This window comes from Tympanuchus pallidicinctus, unplaced genomic scaffold (assembly GCF_026119805.1).
Source record: "Tympanuchus pallidicinctus isolate F22 unplaced genomic scaffold, pur_lepc_1.0 scaffold22, whole genome shotgun sequence".
In the NCBI taxonomy this organism is placed as follows: domain Eukaryota; kingdom Metazoa; phylum Chordata; class Aves; order Galliformes; family Phasianidae; genus Tympanuchus; species Tympanuchus pallidicinctus.
Genome location: NW_026294739.1, coordinates 34,431,962 through 34,447,919, shown reverse-complemented (window position 1 = coordinate 34,447,919; position 15,958 = coordinate 34,431,962). Strand labels below are relative to the sequence as shown.

Genomic DNA, 15,958 nt, shown 5'->3' with positions numbered 1-15,958 from the left:
AAGTGTTTGTACTGAGAACAGAAGGACATGTCTGCATGTAGCTGATCTGGGCTGGTAGTGACAAGGGAACTAACTCTTAGAAAAGCTCCAGTGGGAAAACCTAACAAATTGGAGAACGCGTGGTCAGAGAGAAGTTGGCCCTTCTCCTTTGCAGCACTCAAGTGGGACGCTAGTTGGAAGCAGTTTTGAAGGCATCAGCTTGAACGCTGCGCTCTGCTTGGGTCACATCTGTCTCCTTGGAGCTGGATGATGGCTGCGTATTATTCTTCTCCTCTGCCTGGTGCTGCCTATTTCCTGATGCCGTGGGCGCATGGAGGAGAGTTTTAGAATTTGGCTCTCCTTTACTTCAGGTACAGCTGCCTACAGCTGCCCCAAGGGGAGATGGTGGCTGTGAAGCACTGCTGAGAAAAGTGGCAGCACTATGCGATAGAGCCATGCTTTTAGCTAGCGCTCCTGGAGGAGCTCCTGCATGAAGCTGGCTGGTGCCAGTCCTTTGCTGCTTGGGCACTCTGACTGCTCTCACTTCTTGACCTGTACTCATGGGGCTCATTCTGCCCACAAGTGACACCTGCCCATGTACTGTGATGGCTATTTTCAATGCTGGGTAGCCCTCAGATGGCAATGGCGAGACTGCTGTTAGTTTTTGCATCTGAACTTCCAGTCCTTGCTCGTGTGTTACTTCCGATAGCCTTGAGCTAATAGAACCTTAACTGAATCTTCTCACAGTGGTGAGATGGGATGCTGTGAGCTCACTTGTGGTTTTGTTATATAGCAGCTTCAAAAACCCGTTCACCAATTGCACTCTCCTTTTAGCGTAAGATTTACCACTGGTATGTTTATCTAACCTATATAGAGACCAAAGATTTTAAGTGACAAGGAAATATACCACTAATCCCATACTGTGATGCTATTTTCAGATGCAGAGGCATTTTTTAATCCCAAGTGCATTTTTTAATGTTCTACTTACTCTCTTGTTTGTTCTTTTCCTTGCCTAGCTTTTCTTCCTTAATGTTCATCGTTTCAGGACCTAGTGATACCTTCAGAGTATGAAAAGTATTTGCATTTATTCTCTGACTTTCATTGGGTCTCTTAATCTACACTCTGGGTGGGTTCCACTGTATTGAAAGTAGCCTTGCAGTTGTTGGTAGCTGGTATATTATGAAGACAGGAAATCCTGAATTATTATTTTGATATAAACATTTCATATAAATTTGTATTTACTTAAGCTCAGTTGTGTTTAAGAAACAAAAACAAAGCTCGCAGCAGCAGCAGCAACAACAAAAAAAAATACCACAAAGCCATTTTCTTGAATATATGCATTAAGCTCTGATTGTAATGATACTCTTTATATTTGCCTCAGTAGTGGTAAAAATATTTATTCACTGGTATTTTCTAGATATAGCTTTCTTAATCAACAGTGCAAAATTCTGTTTGCCCAAGCAATTAATATTTCTGATGGGCAAGTAAAATATGTGGTTTTCTTGCAGCTTATACATCCTCCTCATGGTAAATAATGCCAAACAGATTTAGTATCTGGACAGATAAATTTTTCATTATCATTTTGAGGCCTGATTTAAAATATATTACTTTGGGAAATACAACGTTGAGATTTTAACCAGCTGTGTTGTGCTACAGCTTATTGTTCTGTTGGAGGTGTAATGCATTAATGTTGATCGAGTTCTTTATACGTTTGTGTGTTACATAAAGTGATGGCTTCCTTTGTGATCTCCTGCTTTATTAAGCTGGAAATTCACAAAGATGTGCATTTTAAAACCGGCGGTCATTAGGTAGCGTGTTGCAATTTGGGAAGTATTTTGTTGTTGTTGTTTTTAAGCTTAGTGTTTTTTACTGTCCTTTCTGTATTTTCCCATGAGATTAAGGTCGAATTTTTTATGCGTGTTGAAAAATATTCACTTATCAGTATGGGTGCAACTGTAAACAAGTGATAAAGTGACAACATTTACAACAGCAAAACTGACAGCATTTGCTTTAATTTTCTGCCATTTTTGTAATTATATCAATCAAGACCAAAACTAAAATGATATTTTAGCATGCTGTAAGAAATGAGGAATTCAGATCTTAAAAGACCATTACAATTAGCTTTGAAACATTCACCATTTTAACATAATTGTTTCATATAGCTTATACGTCTTCATTTACAGGCAAATATTCTGTTGATCTTTTATAAACAAAGTAGCACCCATCTGCTTCTTGAGACACTCCTGGCGCCTATTCATTGCAAAAATAATACATGTCCTAATGACTTCCACATATTTTGAAATCTCCCTTTTGAAATTGGTCTTGGCAGATTATTTGCAGGTACTTGAGTTGCATCTGTTTGCAATTTTGCAAATGCGGAAGACTTTAATGTTGAGCACTGCAAGAGGGCTATTTTAATCCTCAGATAACATAGGCTGTCATCAAAAGCCACATTTATCTTTTCGAAGGTGGGGCAAATGTTTAATGTTAAAAGACAGTAAAAGGTCAAGGTCAAGGCTGAGGTCTGAATATTTTCCTTTCGTAAAATTGCGTCTTTTGTCATTTACTTCTTGCATTTCTTTCCTTTAAGTTTCAGCTTAGCTTCCCATTGCCAAGAGGATGTTTTGCTGATAAAATGAAAGATCAGGAAGAGAGTAAATCTGAAATAATTGTGAACTTCGGTCTGTTGTACTTATTATTACCATGTGGTTAGCAGCTGACCAACTTAAGCCGTTTTTATTTACACTACAAAACTGAGCAGCATTGTCCTAGGAAAGCACAACTTTTCTTTTATTCGATCACTAGACTATGTTAAAATGGAGTTAAGGGTCTCTCTTCATCTCGCGGAAGCAAGGAGGTAAGGTTGAAATGATATCCTTAATGTACCTCATTGGGCCTTGTTATTGCAGCACATATGGTACACTATGAAGGATTACCAATTGTTAGAGGACCCCTGCAAGAGCTGGGCACGGTGGGGGTGAGTTAAGGATGACGTTTCAGCTTTAATTCCTCTCTGGTTTTTCTGTTATCATCTGACTATTAATGTTTCATTCTTCCCATATTTTTTTTTTTACTAATTTTTTTTTTTTCTTTTGAAGATTAAAATGTGCCTTCCTGCACGAAAGCGATCAGTGTTTTAATACAGAGGGAATCATGCACCAAAAGCTTTTAGGAACACTTATTTCTAGGCAGCTACTTTCAGTTCATGTTGTTATGTGGGGAGAATAGCTGGAAACCCAGAAGTGTGCCAAGGTTTTAACCACCATGAGGCTTACTTTGAGGGAGGACTTAATGAATGTTTTGTGCAATACACGTTATTTTCATGTTTCTTGATTAGCTCAGTGGCTATACAAGGAGAATGCATTTACCAAGGAGCTCTCCGTCAAGTTTGCTGCACTGACAAACTTCAGCAAAGTAACTGCGAGGTAGTGGTTTAAGGTTTCCTACTGCACAGTAACCACCTCTAAGGTGGAACAACAGAGCTATTTTTACAGCTCGTAACAGTACAGCACAAGAATAAATACATCAACCAGATAAAATTGCTGTGAGAACTGAGGTGGTGGGATGGTAGCATTTAAGATAGCATTTGACCAGGGGTTACAAATTCAGAAGTGTCTCAGGGGGCTACATGCCTGTGCCTTAGATCTTCTGAAGTGTGTGGCCTTTTGGGTTTCTAGGTGCTTGATCTCTATTTTAGTGGGATTTAGGTGCCTGAATAAGGGTCAAGGGCTTGCATGCCTTTGAGGTTCAGGTCCTGTGTTCACTTTTCAAAAGGGCATTATGCACATCTCTTGTTAAATTTTCCATCCTGGGAAACATTTTTATAATTGAAGTGCTGTACGCTACTCTCAGACCTTTGCTGTGACCAACCAGAACTCTGCTTTTCAGTATTAAATGAAAATTCAGCCCATATATCAGCCTGCTTTCTCTCTATTATTTTGGCACGCTGGTTCAGTGCTGTCTGATAGGATGTAGTGCCACCTCCTCTATCAGCATGCTGCTTCCTCATTATCATTTAATTATTTATTGTTTCTATTGCAGAACACTCGGGCCTACTCGGTGAACAGCTGTCTGTGCAGGGGTGGAGCTGAGTATTTGGGGGATGAGTAAGAAGAAGTAGTTGCAGTGATAGCCAGGATGGAGGAGCTGAAGAGTCTTAGCTTCTTAGAAGGCAAAGATTGCTTACTAAACTGCGGTTTGGGAATTATGTTTCATTTTGGAGGCGGAGAGTGAGTCGTACTGAAGATGGCAAAGAAATGGTATTGCCAGTTAAGGGTGATGGGAAGCAGAGAATGGCAGGAGACTGAAAGGAAAGACAAGTAGTTCTGTTCTATCCATTCCAGTTTAAAGTGACAGCAATGTAATTAGAAGAGTTGGTCTTGGACACAGGCAGATGTACCAGCCCTGTGTAGGAGACAGGTTTAGGGAGCAGATTTGGGTGTCATCAACATAAACTTGGAGGGGAAGGCTCATGAGCAAAAGCGATTGCCTAGATTAAGAGAGGAATGAAAACCAGAAGGATAAAACACAGTTGGGAAACTCTACAGAAAATTGGAGATGGGTGAGGCCGGTGTAGAGAAAGAGGTACTTCTAGGGATAGCTTAGGGAGAGGATCCATGAGGAAGATGGGTTCTTGGAGCAATGAAGTGATCCTAGTTGCTCTCCTGCTGAATCACTGACATGGCTGCATTTGTTAAATCGGCTTGTTGGATCTGATGGGACAGCAGCACAAAGCGGTTATCCAGTCAGGAGCAATTGTCATGTTATTGTTCACATGCTTTGAAAAACGTATTGTACGGTTACTGCAGCCAATTTTCAAATGACAACTTAGCCATTATCCTCACTTTTTATGGCTCAAAATATGAGTCCACGTTATGGATTAGTGTTTTGCAAAAACAGCAACCTACCACTTAGTGCATGCAGACTGCTGCAGTCCAATGTGTGCTGATAGCCGTACTAAATGATGTTTTTAATATCAAAAATAGTGTTATCTTCTTTAGATCTTTCCTTTGATCAATTTCCTTTTTTTTTTTTTTTTTTTTTTTTCTTCCCCTCAGATGCACAAGTTCTCTCTAATCTTTTTTGGGGGGTTTGAAGGGAAGGTGATGTGCGTGGTCCACCTGCTTGTTCATGCCTTGTCAGCGCGGTCATGGGGAAGCCCTTGGTCCTGGCTCAGTGCTCTTCAAACATGCGCTTGGGCTACCTGCTCTCTGCTCATTCCTTCCCGCAGGCAAGGAAGCGCTGCCTATCTCTGTGCTCTGGGATGTGCTGCTGCTGCTGTTGTTGAAAGTCAGAACGCTCTGCTGGGGATTTCTGAGGCCGTGTGTGTGAAGAAGAAATCTAGGGTCATTGTAATGATCTCTACTTTCTTTGGCCATTGCTTGAACTGAGTATACCTAACTGTTCTGCTTAAGAAGCAAGTCCTGTCCTCGTTTCCTCCTTTTTATTGTCTTTAGAGGCATATTGATGTTCACCTGCCCAGATAGCTTTACAGCTACTAATGAAAAATACCTACATTAACAACATAGACACAAGTGCACCTTGGGATGAATGTATTATTTATAAAGACTTACCATCACACCCCTCACAGTTACATTTTATGCTGCTTGTGGGTGTACTCCTGTGTCTTGTTGGCAATGCAATTAGTTGCACTGTGGGAGATTCCCAGGTTCAAAGCCAGGCATGTAAAATCTATTTCACCCCTTTTTAATATGTGGGTCTTTTTGTAAAAGAAAAGAAAAGGGAAAAAAAAAAAAAAACAAAAACAAAAACAAAAAAAAAAAAAAACAACAAAATCATGACACCCCTTCACAAACAAAACAGAATAACACTGTTTGAGGAAACCTTACAAAGTCTGATCCAGCCTCTGTTGCTGCTGCTTGTGTGATACATCTCCGTGCTCCTGTACTAGACCAGTACTGCTGTGCAGGTGGAAGTGTGAGGGCCATTGAACATTTTGAGTTTTTCCAGTGGATCACAATTAGAGAAACATCTGTGCTAGCTAACACTGTGAAGATGCACTGTGAAAATTCAGTGTTCAATAGCCCTCAACATTTCTAATTTCTTACTTGTGGTGGTGTAGTTTAGAAGTTGCATGTTGGGTTGCAGTATAAAGCTTATTGCAGACATTTGCGTAGGGCCTTTTTAGAATGCTTATGCTGCAGTGAAAGTACTCCCCAGTGCTTTTGTTTCTTTATTTAGACTTATTCCATTTGAAAATGGACAAAATGCATGTGAAGGATGTTGCTGATGTCATGCTGCATGAGAGTGCAGAGGTCTGGTGTGCTGCCTGGGAAAAAACCGAAAATGAGAATTTTGGGGAAAGTACAAATAAATTAAGGACAGGAGGGAAAGTTTGGAGTTTTATAACCATTGAATGCTACAGTGAGATCATAGAATTTGAAGAAGTTGATCACGTGTGCTTCTGCAGGAAATCTGCTGCCTACCTTCCGTTCTCTTTCATCTAGGTGCTCTTTAAATTACAACAGCAGGAATGAACTAAAATCTTCAGGAATACAGGAGCAATTCTGTGGTTACTTTCAATGGTTCCAGGGTTAACTTCCATAAAACAGCTAAAAGACGTAAGTGCAGGTAGTGTTTTGCTGCAGCTTTTTATGGGGCTGATTTAATCTTTAACACGATCCATGAAAATGCTTGAAACAGATCTTGATTTCAGTTTCAGCGGTGTCTGCAACGCAGGAATGATTTGTTGGAATCTTGTTCTATGAGACATCCGCTGAGGGACTTTTAATACTTTTCTCCTTCATCAGGATATCAATGAAATTGTCTGGACTGCAGTTAACTATATATTTCAAATTTAAGCCTGGTCTGTTGGGATAGGTGGCAAAGGGACAAGTCATGTGCTTGAAGTAGTGTGATATTTATCCTGTGTTCCTCATAGGCTGAGCTTATCCCACACCATGGCAGGCAGCCCAGCTCAGCAAAAGCCATTTCCACTTCATTTCTCAATGTCTGATTCTGCTTCCATTGAAGTTAATGGCAACACTCCCACTGTCTTCAAGAGCAGAGGGATCAGATATTCAGGGAGTCTGGCTACACTTTTAGTGCTTTCATCTACTTGGAAGTCAAATTTTATACTTCTTTTAATCTCTTGGAAAATTTAAGATTTACTTATTTTCTCTCAGCTCTCCTCTGCAGCCTGGTGTTACACGTCTCTGTGATTTCACCAGTCGGTGGGAACTTGTCACTGGTATTTTATGTTTTGGAACATACGATGATTTTTACTTCAGTGTGAAAGTAGAAATCTGTGTTTTTGGTTTTTGTTTTTTTTTTTAATGATCAGATTTTGTTGCTGTTCTTTAAATCATTGTGGTCTTTCTGTGGAGATAGACTTTTTTTAACAAAGGTCTTAATATGACTAGCCATACATAATTATTTGTGTTAATGAAATACTTGGCTGCATTTATGGTCCATTCAGAAACAAGTATGAGTCTGATAGAGACAAATATGTTTTTCAGTGTGGATTTACATACATTTATGGATTAGAATCAGGCATTCCTCCTTTTATAGTCAATGTAGGTTTAACTAGGTTAAAAGGTTTTCCTGAATATTCATCCAGACGTTTCTTTTGAAATAAGCTTCTGGTTTAAGTTTTGCACAAATTAAAAAGTACATAAAAACTGGAGGAGGAGAAGAGAAACGAGTTGAAAAGAAATGAAGAACTAAGTATCTTTAAGTTTTATGGCTTACAAACCCCCAAATTTCAGAGCTTTGAAAAATTAAAAGGTTAGCTATGAATAACCACAATCAAATCTTTTCTTTTGTCCATATTTAATTCAAATGAGATTGCTCCATATTGACTTCTAATGCTAAAAGGCCACCCATCATGGAATCCCTGCAGCCAATGAAGCAAGCAAGTGAATGCTTTCTTAAATGATGCTAATCAGTCCAGAGAGGCCTGCCCTCTATCCCCATCAGTATTCTGTAATTCAGATGTGCTGATAACCTGAAATTGAATGTGTCAGTATGCAGACATGTGAAGAAAAAAGGAAACTAAAAGGCAAAAGAGGCAGCTATAGAGACAATGCCCGTTTGATTTTTTTTTTTTTTCTTCCAAGTGAAGAATAAAAGGAATAGTTGGTAGTTGTTCTCAAATGCTTACTGAGAGCTGTAAAAGAAAATACATAAAATTCATAAGTAGGCTAGACATTCCGTTTCCAATCCGAGAGGAAATAATAAAAACAAAAACCCAAAGCAACAAACCCCAATCCTCAAAATAAAATTCATATGCTTTAAAGAGGGCTCTTTTACCCTTCCGGTAGCGTGCAGGAGGAGTCAGTTGCTATATCTTATAAATCTTGTTTTTTTTCCAACTTTAGATTTCAGCTGTTCTGTATCACATCTGGCTTAAATTTTGAACAGACACTTTCATGTCAGATGCAGATTTTCTTCCAAAGAGTGACATACGTTTGCTGTTGGTATTAGACACTGTTGTATCAAAAATAGATGGATTTTCTTTTTCTAACTTCCTTCAGCATAAGAATGATTTAACTTTCTGAATTAATTCTTGCAGAAACTTTGGATCTAATGCTGCGTGTTTTGCATGTGGAAGTGGCAGGCACAGTTCTGAAGGCAGAAGTGGATTGTTGATCCCTAAAACGTTCTGCTGCTTCTCATGGCATAGGCTGAGGTACCTGGATTTGAATTTGGCCTGCTAGGCTTGGACTACAGTTTCCTCTCATGTTTTATCTATTAAAAACATTGCAAGATATGTTTCATAATTATGAGTATTCTGTGTAAGCTTAATTGCTCTTTAAGAAGTTAGCAATGAAAGATATTTTCTCCACTAGCAGTTTCTGTCAGATTTAACGGAGAAATGATAAAAATGGTGGTGCTCAGATGGAAATTGGGATGCTGAGAGATTTGTTTGTTGACCAGGTGGTACCATTTCCTTATAGAATCATTAAAGTTGGAAAAAAGCTATAAGTCCATCTAGTCCAAACATCTACCTACTGACAGTATTGCCCACGAAACCCCGAATACTCCATCTACCTTTTCCTTGAATGCCTCCAGGGACACTTCACTGTTCCCCTGGGCAGCCTGCTCCAATGCCCAGCCAATCTTTCTGAGTTTTTCCTAATCTCCAACCTGTCATCTGAGATGGGGGGGAAAAAAAATGTGTTATCTGTGGTGCTACTGGAAACCATCCAGGTTTTTTCATCAGTAGGTCACAAAGCATGTGAGACTATCACCAGTAATGGGAAATGGGCAACCTGTCCCAGTTCTGGATGTCTGCAGGTTTAGTGGTCTCTTGGTTTTATGATGGTCTACCAGGGCATGCAGTCAGCCCTCAGTGCTCTGCCCAAGAGCCGCTGTCCTCGTTCCTAGCAACCATCAGATGTGTGTGGAGCGGGTGTCTCTGCCCACAGGGCTGGTCCAGGGCCAGAGGCTTTCCTGGATTGGAGTGTGTACATGGACATGGATGTATATATGAGTTTATAGTTGAGGGAGCTGATCGAAAAAGTAACAAAAGTTCCCATCTTGGGAATGTCATTCTGCCTGCAATTGTAAGGTGCCCACAGAATTCTGCAGAACTTGTTGTAGGCACAATTTTGAAGTTCCTATATAATGCTAATCTTGCCTGTTGGAAAAATTTGTTCTTCTCTAGTTCTCCAGTGTGCTTCTCAGGCTAGTCTGAAGGGATTTCCATGGGCTTTGTTAACCAGCTTTAGCCTTCGGAAGGTTCTGGTGTGCACTCTGTGTGTGTTAGCGCTCCTTGTGCAGTCTCTGTGTTTGCTGCATTTGAGCAGAAGGGGAGTGAGGCTTCCAAAACTCACCGGCTTTGCTCCCTGCTTGGTCGGCTGGTTTCTGTTGCGTGGAGTTGTAAGCACGGCAGTAAATTCTGTATGGTTGGTGGAGAAGTTTCTGTTGACTTGCATGCCCATGGCCTGATGATCCCACCATTAGCCTGATTTTCAGTGTGCTGAGAACTGCAGCTTCTGTTAATCAGTGGGATCTAAGTGTAATTAGCATTTATGAAGGGACCACTCAGACACACTGCTGCCACAGCTTTCCAAGTCTGTTGATGGAATGGAAAGAGACCAAGAACCTCACCCTGTTCTCCGTCCCCGTCTGCCACCAGGAGATTAGAAGGCTAGCCCGAGCAAGATGGAAATGACATCCTGAATTTTAAGTATTTATGTGTGCACTTTTTTTTTAATATCTTCTTCTTGCTTGGATATTTCACCTTACCTTAAAAATATTTATTTGAAATTGTCAGTGATCAAAGGCTGAGAAACAACAGAGCTGGATATGATTATTTTTTTTTTTCTTTTGAGGAAATTGGAGTGTCAGGATAATTCTTGTGTATGCAAACTTTACGAGATGAAACCAATCCAAACATTACATCCTTAAGTTTCATTGTAGAAGGCTAAAATGAACATATATATGATTGTATCGAGCTGCTGTGAGAATTCAAAGGCATTGGTATATCTCGTTTTTAATTCAAATGAACTGATTTTTACTCGATCATTTTATACACACATGCACACACACACACACACACACACACTCCCTCACAAGCACACGTCTGTGTACTGAATTGATAAAGAAAGAACTCTGGTTAAATAATCCACTTTTGTCTGACAACGGAATCAGTTATAGAGGTGCAAATATGCAGAAAGCTATTTGGAAATGCATCCTCGTAGTTGTCAGGTTTTATTATGCAGGAAGGTGTCATGTTTGTTACGAAGCTGAGTGCAGATGGCAGAGTGGAAGAAATGGATCACTAATTTTAACAATGATTAATGAACAGAGATGGAAAATGAATTACATTGGACTATCGGAGGCAAGAAATATTTTTGAGAAAATTTTGACTCATCTGCTGTGCTGTTCTCTGTAAATTATTTTCTGAAATTCTATATGTTGTCAACAGTTGACTGCATTTTCCATTACTGTCTATTTCTGTTCTTAAGTACTTTTGTGTTATTAGGGATACATAATTTCAAAATACCAATACATTCCTGATTACTTAGAGAAAATATATGTAACAATATGAATGTTCTAAAGGCTCTGGCCGCAAATGTCCTGTTTTGTAATACTTTCTCATTCGTCACTACTTTATCATTGCATCAGAAATATTTAGTTCAATTCTATTTTTTCTTTTAATGAAAGAGGTAGCTGCAGCAGAGGAATAATTCTGTGTTTAGAAAATAAGGAGAAACGTAGACACAAAGTTAACAACAAAACGCAGCCAAGTGGGTTAGTGTGGTTTTAAGCTTACAGTGCTGATTCCACCATTTGTGATTTCACAGTCTAACCGGGAAAAACATACACACAGCTGCTTTTTAAATTGCTGCCACCCACGTGCTTCCCTGTAGCTCAGTGGGCACACGTCCTCCCCACGCTCTGCGGCTGCTCCGCACATCCCTGGCAGAGGGGGAGCAGGAGTCAGCCCCAGCTGAAATGCAGTGTTGTTGATCCTTGTCTTACAACCAGTGCGTCTCCCCAGCTTAGCAGGGCGCCTCGCAGCTCTGCTGTGAGAGCTGGGGGACTCGCCTGTCCTCACGGGGGGATTAGTTCTGCTTGCATGAGCTGTGCTAGCACCCCCTTCACTCCAATATTAAAATACATATTAAAATAGAAGCGAAACGCGGTGACTGAAACAGCATTAAATATTTCCACTGTTGGTTGTTCAGAGGTCCAGAAGTTGAGGTGCTGCATCTCTGCTGGTCTCCTGGGACTTTGCGGACTCCAGGGCTGGGAGGTCACTGGTGATCAAGTTGTGCCCATTGGAAGGTGGAGGTTATGCTTGTCCTGTGTCTCTCGGGTGTCTGTGTTGTTTTGGTCATAGTCATGCTGGCAAGCTTTGGTAATTCACTGGTGATGATGCTTAATTGCATTGCTACCACCTCATACTACACATGAAGCACAGCTGAGATCTCTTCAACAGGTTTTGTTCCAGGCAGGGAAGTGTCCCTGTTTGTGCTTGATCTGAATTTGGCCTGTCATGTCCCATTAACCACGTGTGGTGACTATACTGCACACCACCACGGAGACCTCCTCCTGTTTGATGCTTTATGCTAACGTAGTTATCTGTACTTTCTGGTGTTTAAGGATGTGATCCTTCTAGTCTTTTGAAGAGCTCATTCAAGAAACCTCATTGACTTCAAGGAGGCTGCACGCAAAAAGGGTGCTTTGTAGGATTTGGTGTTAGGTCTGTTTCTGGAGAGTATCCACTTCTTTGTACGTGGAGTAATTCTGAAGATTGCTGTTATTGTGTGAAATAAAGCAGCAATAGTTGTTGGGATAGGTAAAATTATTAAATAACTCCCCAGAAAATAAGTCACTTCTGGGGAGGGTGTGCAGTTTCAGGCCGTGGTATGAGAAGGATCTCCTTGAGGAGATGTCTTGGGCTTGTGAGCAAATAACAGTTCTGTGTCCATTGTATTGTGGACCAGTGTCAGGCTCAGTCCTGTTGCTGCAAAGCAAATGGCAGTTGTGGTTTTTAACTTCAGAAGTTGCAGGGGAAATAATGCTTGAGAACTTCAGACTCAGGTTTCCAGAAGCTTTAGTCATAAATGCAGGTATGTAAGATGCTTGTGAATGATTAACTCTAAGATGTGCTTATGTTTGCGGAAATACTTAAGAAATGCTCTTCAGAATACATCAGGAAAGATTCTTCTGTAGCATTTTGGGTCTTGGAATACATAAAATAACTTAGAGTCATCTGAACTTTATCATCAGTTTGCATCTGTGACCAAGATTTAAGATTTCTTCCCAATTCTGTTTCAAGATGTGCTGTAATCTTGCTAGAAGCTGTTAAGAGAAAAATTTAAGTGACTCCATGAATGACTCTAACTCTAGTATTTTGCATGTAATTATAGTCCTGATGGGAACATACTTTAGAAAAACAACTACTGGAACAATACGAGTCCTGCTCAGGTTACCTAGCATATGCTAAACACTGAGAAAACATACACTATGCTTTAGTGAACAAGGCAGGGAAATGCTCCTGGGAGCCAATTTAGAATGTGACTTAAGGCAAGCATGGCTTTTTGTGTCTGTTTCTTTTGGCAAACTACGAGTAGTAGAGCAGTGGTGGTGGCAGCTGAAATTCCCTTTTAAGCCTCAGAGGTGGCTGTGTGTGTATAGAGACCAGTCTGGACCTGGGTGAGGATGGATAGGTGCTAGTTGTGGACCTTGCCTTTGTTTTGAGAAATCAGCATTGCCCTATACGCCTCTCTTCCACTTGTTCTCACATGAGCGTGTGGAGGTGGAACCTGGACAGAGGTACATCAGGCAGAAAGAGGCTTTGGCAAACTGCTGCTGCTACTCCAGTAGAGCTGTTTTGCACATCAGCAATGAAAAGTTGAAATGCTGCTGCTTTCTTTTTTTTTTTTTTTTTTACAGGATCAATATATATGCAGCGAAGTGGCTGTGTGATCAATGTGCTGATTTAGCTTTTCAAAATTTCTTGTTTGATGGTATAGTTATATATAAAGACATGGTTTTGTGCTTATTGAGATGTTATTTAACTGAATGTTGGAAGCATCATCACAGACATGAGGGTATGGGTGTGAATAAAAATCCCCTGTGGTCTTTCTTAGACCTCAAGTGGCTCATCTTAATTTTTTATGGCATCCTATTAGTTGAAGCTAATGCAAGTAACCTTAACTAAATTTTGCTTCCCTGTTCTATTAAAAGAAGGAAGCACAATAAAAAAGCCCCTGTTTCTAAAGCATTTGTTCTGTTAGTGTGACACGCACAGCATTGCAAAGCAATTGGCAGGACTGATTCCTTGGTCTTCACCATGACCTCACAATACTTGGGCAGAGGAACTGGGTCTGTACTGACATTTCCATTTCAGTGCTTTTTTTTTTTTTTTTTTTTTTTTTAACTTACTGAGTATGTACCATACCCTAAGTAAATGTTCTAAAGAACATTTAATGCATTCACCTAATATGTGCTTGCAAACAAAGGTGTACGTACGTATACTTTGGTGTATATGTAAATATTAATACTAATGTGAGCTATACCATGATCTAGAGGATATCCAGGAGGCCTGTCATACTTCTATTACTTCAGGTAAATAACTGATTGACCTTTGTGGTGTGCTGATACTTCACTAATCAGAACCTGAAATCTGTATAACAACACTTCATTTACTTGATAGACAAAAGAACAATTGCACTTGAAGTAATGTGATTTCTAAATAGACACTGCCTGTCAAAAATAAATGCATTAGAAGTAAAATGTAGCTCAAGGAGACAATTAGCAAACAGAGGTGACACTGTAAACAGGTGCACCCATTATTCCCAAAGCTTGTGGCAATATATTCACATCTTTTAGACTGATGGAAGATCATGTGACAGTTTGGTGAATTATCTATCTGTATCATCTGACTGATGAAGCCTGCTGCAGTTGCAGATCATTTAAAAATGCATCTCACAAATTACATGGTAGCTGGGAAAAAATGCAGGTTTTTCTGAACAATGCTTCTCTAAAGCTATGTGCCGGAATACCTAATTTTTCTTTGAAAGGATGTAGACCATTTCATTATGCTATGTATACAGTCAGTTAAGGTTGTGCAAATTCATTACAATGTTTGTTAATCTATAAAACATTTTCTATTCTGGTTTTAGTGACATTGAATATTTTTGTATATGCTATTTCTGAAGCATTTTTCCCTATGAGCTGAAAGGGAATAACACAGTTTTTGTACAGACTTCTTAAATCGCTACTTACCAAGGAAGATTTGAGATGAGAACATTTGACCTACATCTTTTTGTGGGTTATTGGATTTTTTTTTTTAACACAGAAAATGTAAAACAAACAAGAAAGAATCTATAAACAAACTCCCTCTTTCTTTCTCTGCTAGGCTGTGATGAGAGCAGTATCACTTATGAAATGTCCTCTTATGTGATGTGGTGAAAACTGCCTCAGATGGTGTTTTGTAATTTGATGCACTAACAAGATAGTTAGAAATGAAAAATGCATTTCCCAAGCTATCGTTTCATAAGTATATTTTATTCTTTTTAAAACTGTGAACTGATGATTGTTTCAGTAGAAGCAGAGCTCAGTGGCGCATCAATGGATTGTTGTTCTTGATGACAACAAGGATCTGACAGGACACCCTTAGTACTTGACCATATTTTTTTTTATTGCTAACTTCAATTACGATTATAATTTGAGGAGCTCCTATGGAACTAGATACATCATAAAGCTGTCTTTTATTAATTGGCAAATACCTGTTAGCAGCTGCTGAGATGCCCTTGGATGAGAATTTGAGATTTGCTTTTTCCCTATACTTTTCCATACCAGTTTCTTTCAGGCAACACCTATCATTAAGAGCACAGCAGTGAAGAAAAAAAAAATTCCAAGCAATTGCTTGCCTGTAACTTTTGCTGTTAAATGCATATACAAATTCTACAAGCATGAGAGTTTAAATGAGTTAAAATAGCCCTACAGTAGAGTCTCTGGTTGCTTATTTTTGGAATATTCATAGTAACTGTTCTATGCTGTATGACTGAAAACTTGATTCACGGGGTCTTTTAAATGGTGTTGAGAGTGGGCTGCTCCTGTATGCTTGTTCAATCCCAGATCTTTGTGTAGACATTAGTTCAAAGGTTGCATCTCACCCATTTTCCCTTCCATAGTAAGCTGATGATACCATCCCTCATGAAATTGTGAAATTGTGTGACCAGGATCCAGCAGACGCTGTCTTAAAGGGGAGTGACTGATTCTGGGAGGAGGCTGTTCCCAGTGCCCCTGGACTTGACTGATGGGCCTTGCCCTCCATTTCGGGGCAGGAGTAAGGAGAGGGATGAGGGATGGGCTTCCTGCATTGCCCAGCTGCATTGCAGCATGCCAATTTTGACTATTTTAAGATCAACAGTGAAGATCAGGATTGAATTTCTTAACAAATATGGCGAAAGGTGAAGGATGTGGGATATTTCTGAGGCTACTAGTTTAGGTGCTTAGCTGTTGGGAGCAGGAGCCTAAAGCCTGATTGGCCTTT

At 39.9% G+C, this 15,958-nt stretch overlaps 1 protein-coding gene across 7 annotated transcripts in view; it reads left to right on the top strand.

The window, feature by feature from the left end:
• Nucleotides 1-15,958, top strand: part of ZNF536 (zinc finger protein 536) — a 325,798-nt gene that overhangs the window by 29,026 nt on the left and 280,814 nt on the right. Inside the window, exon 1 of one of the 7 annotated variants that reach the window (XM_052685932.1) lies at nucleotides 8,565-8,629. The exons of the other annotated variants lie outside the window; for them this stretch is intronic. The gene's annotated coding sequence lies outside the window, so the exon portion shown is untranslated. Of the gene's footprint in view, nucleotides 1-8,564; nucleotides 8,630-15,958 lie in introns of those variants that run through there. 7 annotated transcript variants of the gene reach the window in all.